This window comes from Vanessa atalanta, chromosome 30, assembly GCF_905147765.1.
Source record: "Vanessa atalanta chromosome 30, ilVanAtal1.2, whole genome shotgun sequence".
Lineage (NCBI taxonomy): Eukaryota > Metazoa > Arthropoda > Insecta > Lepidoptera > Nymphalidae > Vanessa > Vanessa atalanta.
Genome location: NC_061900.1, coordinates 1379535 through 1386330, shown reverse-complemented (window position 1 = coordinate 1386330; position 6796 = coordinate 1379535).

The following is a 6796-nucleotide window of genomic DNA, read 5'->3' as shown; positions in this document are numbered from 1 at the left end:
CCGGTTGTATCGGATTTGTATGAATGGGACGGCCATTATGAGAGTAAATACCAATTTACATTTTTTTTTATGATACTGGTAGGTGGACGAGTGGCTTATCTGATGGTAAGTGGTAACCACCGCTCATAGACAATGGCGCTATAAGAAATATTGCCCATTTACATCGCCAATGTGCTACTAACTTTGGGAACTAAGATGTTATGTCCCCTATGTCTGTAGTTACACTGGCTCACTCACCCTTCCGGAACACAACAACTGGGTACTGGTGATTGGCGGTAGAATATCTGAGATATTCTATCTAACGATTGGGTGGTACCTACTCAGACGAGCACAAAGTAATACTTGTAACATTACAATAACGAATTTACATACAAACTTTCATCCCTCGTTAAACTCGGAGAAGAATTTTCGAAAATCCTTTCTCGTAAGTACTCATCTACATTCCAATTAGTAAGTCCTTTGCAAAATTTCATCCCGTTAGAAACGCCATATTAGGCATCCATTTAAAAAACTGCGTCTAATCTGCGTCTAATCTGCGTCTGCGTAAAATATAAAACTTTACCTATAGCACACGAACCGTCTCACCATTTTACTCCCTCAAGGGTTGAACTGAAAAAAGTAGCGTCCTCTGGAAATTAAACTATCTCCATATGAAATTTCATCGAAGTCGATTCAGCAGTTTAAGCGACAAGAGGTTACTTTTGCATTTAGAAAATAAGTAAAGATTAAAATAATAAGCGTTACAAATAGCAATTATAGATTCATTCTGAAATTAATAAGCGTAACGGGATTTATCACGAAATTAAAATGATGAAACATTGGACTCGTTGCAGCGGTAATACTCATTGGGGAGATTGACTAGTGGCGAGAGTATGTCTGATAATTTTAAGTGATAGGAATATATCATACTAGTTGTTGCTCGCAGCTCCACTCGGGTTTTAGTGGTTGGTCAGGTGCTAGGCATAATAATGTAGTGTTTCATTTTGGCCGTGTTCAGAGACAGACATACATATTAGTATAGATTAGTAAAAAGTATAAAAATTGTCTATGATTAAATGTCATCGTCTTTGATTATCATATATCTCATGGGTCTATGCTTGAGGACTATGTATTAAAAAATATTATATAGTGAAGTTGTCGTCCGGGGCTTCGCCAGCGTTTTAAATCTGTTCGTCAAGTGTAAGATATAAAAAAGTAACCCATGACCTACCTTGGAGTTCAATCTTGCTTCATACCAAATTCCATCGCAATTAATGCCATGGTCTGGTCGTGAAAGCGTAAAGGTAGACTACTCAATAGGTAGACTAGTCCTCTGCCCAGCAGTTGGATATTAACCAGCTACTTGAACCCCAAGAAAATACCCAATGCTATTTTATAACCTAACACCTGACAAGCAATAAGTCAAACGCGAGCGAAGCTGCAGTAATAAATATATTCAATAATTTCTCGAAATAATGTAATTTCGTAATATATGACACGTAACTATTTACATATTTATGTTTTATGTTATTATGTGATGTGTACCAGATTCGCTTCGCTGAGCGTTAATTAAATTATAGTCATGATATATTCTTAATGAATTTCATGCAGTGGCGTAGCTACGTGGGCAAGGGCCCCGGTGCATAGAAAATCATCGGGCCCTCACCCCCCCTTTCCACTCCATCTTTAACATTATATCCTTCAAAATTATAACTAGGAATAAGAATAGGATACAGGATACAGCGAGTTGAACTTATCATTAGTAGGCTAAATCCATACATCATCTCTATTCAAAGCTTAGGTTAGAGGGCCCCCTGAGCTCCGGGGCCCTGGTGCACTGCACCACCTGGCCCTACGATAGCTACGCCACTGATTTCATGACTACTTCGCCTGAATGTTTGAGGAAAGGGCCAGATGTTAGGTATATGAGAATGCGTAGTCAGGCCAGTTGAACCAGGTAATGCTGGGTATATCGGTGTACCTACTCCTCATCCTGGGCCCCGGCAAGTCTCTCCAAACTCTTCACCCACTTCACGTGCGGGAAATTCAACGGGTTTTTTCAATTAGATCAAAGCTTAAAATAAAAAGCGGCCAAGTGCGACTGTCGGACTCGCCCATGAAGGGTTCCGTAGCAGCAAGTAACAAGGTTTATATTTATGAAATTAAAATAAATTGTGCTAAATTGCGGTTTCCGATTTATGACATATTAAAAAACTACTTACTAAATCTCGTTCAAACTAATTTTGGGTGGAAGTTTGCATGGTAATGTATATGTTATATTTTTTTTAGTTTTATCATTCTCTTACTTTAGAAGTTATAGGGGGACACATTTAACCACTTTGCAAGTGTCTCTAGCGCAAACTATTCAGTTAAGAAAAAAATGAGACTAGAAACCTCATTATCATTTTTGAAGACATCCATGGATTGGTGTTGGTTCAACCCACAAGTAAGGGTTCGGCGAAAAAAAAATTAAGAGTATGGGGAACCCCAAAATTTATTGTTTTTTTTTTCATAGAATACATTTACTTACCAAGTTTCAACAGTATAGTTCTTAAAGTTTCGGAAAAAAGTGTCTGTGACATACGGACGGACAGACAGATAGACATGACGAATCTATAAGGGTTCCGTTTTTTGCCATTTGGCTACGGAACCCTAAAAAGCCAGCTGAGCTCATCAATAATTTGTATTCCGGTTTGAAGAATGGCTCAGTCAGTGTAACAGGCATAAAAATAACATCTTAGTTCTCCAGTTTGGACACACAATGTTAATTGTTTGTTTATAGCATAAATGTCATAAGTGTATCATCACATAACTGTTTAACTACTCGGATAAATAGTAAACAGGTGGTCAGTCAATTAAGACTAATAACATCCCTTCTAGAAAAACAATTGCCACAGATTTGAGTCAATCATAAATTTCAAATTAAAAAAAGAATACCAAACACTATTACGATTGGCTAAGACGTCGGTCTAGTAGCTAGATATAGCTGTAAGGCACAGCCTGGAAGTTTAAAGTGTACAATCCCGTGCCTCGGGTAGCACGTAAAGTTGGTCCTGAAGTCTTTCCAGTCGTATTGGATTTGCCGTCCCATTGGATTATGTGATTGATGGAATAAAGAGTGCACCCGTGTGTGCACACAGCACACATAGGCGCGCTGTAATATGTCCTGAGTAGTTGGCTTTTCTTTGAGATGGATGGATGGTCGCGTGTCAAAAATCGGACGACGACATCATCATCACAATTATGCGTTCACATCAGCAATAATTCCTTGAAATAAAACATGTACACGTCTTACATGAACACATTAAAAATAAAAATAAAAAATCGTATACCTTTCAAAAGGGCAAAAGGTCTGTGATTTTCTTTTTATTTTATGTTTATCTGTGATCATTTTTTTTTTTAAATAAACAAAAGTAACAAAATTATAAAGAACTATGTCGTTTCGTTAATGTAAGCGAATAAAAAACTGGGTGACAAATTTGACTTGTATTAATCATTTATTTTTCAACAGGTTTTTAGGGTTATGGTTCAACGGTACACGGCCTAGGGTCACAGGTGTTAATATGGTCGTCACGATCCTTAACATTAGTTTTATTAAAAATTAAGAGTATTATTATAATAAATAAAATAGATCCGCAATGGAATAATAAAATGAATATTATCTGAAGTTTACGGATTCATTACCGAACACTACTGAATTTTGTTAAGAACATTTAGGTTAATAATTAGTGTCGTAATCGGATTGAAATCTTCCATATTTGTATCCGCCAAACCTACCTCATTTCAACCGAAACAATTAGCTCCAAACCCTTTTTTAATAAAAAAAAAAATTAAGTTAGTGCAAGTATTTCTTTAAAAAAAAAAAAACAATTGAGCCTTCAAACAATAAACGCCGCTGTCTAAATTACTAGTGCAAGTATAATATCTGAAAGTAATATTTAGGTTTTGTAATATACGTTTTGTAATAAACATAAAGTTGCACCGTCGTTGAGAAACGAGTTTGACTGCGTTCCCGCCTAAATTACGTGTTGCAATTTTTTTTTCGTCATTTCGCGCCATCGTGCACCCGAAACGCTAATCATAGACAATTTAATTTTGACATTTCGTTTCAGGGAACTAATCTTTTTTTCAATAATTAATATTTTACGTTTACTTTTTAAAATAATTCAAGGTCGTCTGCTGTTTTATTGACACATTCGAAATAAGTTAAATATAAATTCAATTTTTTTTTTTATTCGTAATATCGGAAAGGTTTTAATTTATAGTTTTTATGATAAACTTATTTTTTAACAAATAAAACATGTCAAACTAGTAATGTTAATTTATAAATATCTTAGAAAATTAATCATATCCTTCGCCATTACTTAATGTAAAACAATTTAATATTCTAAAACCAGTTTAGATACATAAATTATCAATGAATTATTTTTCCAAATTCACTTTAGCTTGCGACCTTTGCTCAACTAGTTTTAAACATAGTTTTGAAACGTTCGTTATTTAAAAGTACAATGTCAATCAAAGTTAATCTTTATTAAAATGAATAATTCTATACGCGTATGTCCCGAACTCCATCAAAATCTAAATATTCTTTATTCGAATAAACAAAAAAGCACTTTTAAATCAAGATGTTACAACATTCAAATAACTGTATAACTACCACCGGTCCGGAAAGTAAATTCTACCAAGAAGATCCGACAACTGACTCTTTTCCACCATTTTAGCTACATCTGTAACATATAACTCGTCAGTAAAGGACAATTAAATAATATATACTAAAATCTTCTCCGACACGCGTTGCACCGTCTGGTATAAGTTTTATGTATACGGGCTTAGTATTATAGTTTAATTAAGAGTTTATGTCAATAAAGTACATTTATAACTATATATACCTATATCTAGTAGCCGAGATGGCCCAGTGGTTAGAACGCGTGAATCTTAACCGATGATTTCGGGTTCAAACCCAGACAAGCACCACTGAATTTTCATTTGCTTAATTTGTGTTTATAATTCATCTCGTTCTCGGCGGTGAAGGAAAACATCGTGATGAAACCTGCATGTGTCTAATTTCAAAGAAATTCTGCCACACGTGTATTCCACCAGCCCGCATTGGAGCAGCGTAGTGGAATATGCTCCAAACCTTCTCCTCAAAGAGAGAGGAGGCCTTAATGGTAGTAGACCCGTAATGTAATATCTATGTTATCTATCTTGCATGGTAATCAACAAATACTAATTCCACGCTTTTTTATCTTCAACTAGCGCCGCGCCCCGGCTTCGCACGGGTGCAATGCTGATACTAAATATACTGCAGAATGTCTTACACAATGTTCACAGTTAGACAATAAAATGTCATTAGACAATAAAAACCGTTATGTCCTGCATTTTAAATCTGTAATATCTTCGAAAATAATCATTGAAATTACATGCTGCAAAGGGTTTATTATTGACCTATATATAATGCACAATGTATATAAGGTACTTAATTGGATAAGGGATAAAGGATAAAAAAATATTATTGTGGGTTATCACTAAGAGATAGACATATACCATCGCAGACTTTTTGGAAGACCTTTTTAAGGTGTACAATACTGTAGTACATTATTTTGTTACATCTCGTAGGGTTCAACCAGCGTTTGCAAAGTAAGCGCAAAAATGTGTTTATTGACGACATCACTTCAGAAGCCTCTAAAATTATCAGTGCCTCTCTGATATATTATGCATGTATTATACATATAAATCTTCCTCTTGAATCAATCGATCTATTTAAAGAAACCGCATCAAAATCCGTTGTGTAATTTTAAATATTGTTTTATACTATGTAATGATGATGATGATATAATCCTTTATGCCTTATTTATCATTGTTTTGTTAATATGAGCTTTAAATTACTTATTGACGAAGTTAAAAATAAGTGGAATCTTATTATAGGATCGAGTACCGTGCCTCGGGAAGGAACTTTGCAAATTTGGTAATTAGCGAACTTTTCTTCCCCTTGTCTGTACAATTTATTAGAGTCACCGTTTATTTCAAGAAGAAATAGCTATATTATTGTGAATATAAATAATACTATTGTAAGCATACTATGAAGCAAATGTCACTCACGTCAAAAGAAACGTCCCGAAGGGATTCCGAAGCCTCTAGACCGATATCAAATTGTCTTTGTGTGCTTTTGAACCGTCGAATGGTTTCGCTTGAACCTAATAGATGGCAACTTTAAAAATAAGGACGGATAGCCATCTTGTAAAATTACTTAATATCACCAGGAACGTTCGCAACGTAAAGGCTTGGTGGGGGTGATCGTACTTATTAAAAATAGAGGGGCGGTCCAATAAAAGTATTTTAATCCGACTCTTGATATTTCATGCATTTGAGGTGATTTAACAAATAGAATAATAATCATTGCGAATCTACATAGGAAAAATGAATTAATTCTTTATAAAAAAAAAATTTTTTAAAAATAATAATTTGTCTGTTGATTATAATGTATACGATTTTGTGATATTATGGAATCAGCAATAATGAATCTTTTTACAAGGGATATATTTTTTAAAATCAAAAACAAAATATAGGTACTTTATTTAAGTAGGCTTTTACGAGCACTTTTAAATCGTCATTTAACAAACTATTTAAAGTAAAGCTAACACCGGTTCGGAATGTAGATTCCACCTAGAAGAACCGGCAAAAAACTCTGTAGTTACTCTTTTTCAACATCTAAAAATACAGTCATGTTAGTTAAATACAATTATATATGTATGTTATGTCTCCTGTCTGGAAGTCAAGAAGCATTAACTCCAGCCTTCTTTATCATCTATATAATTTT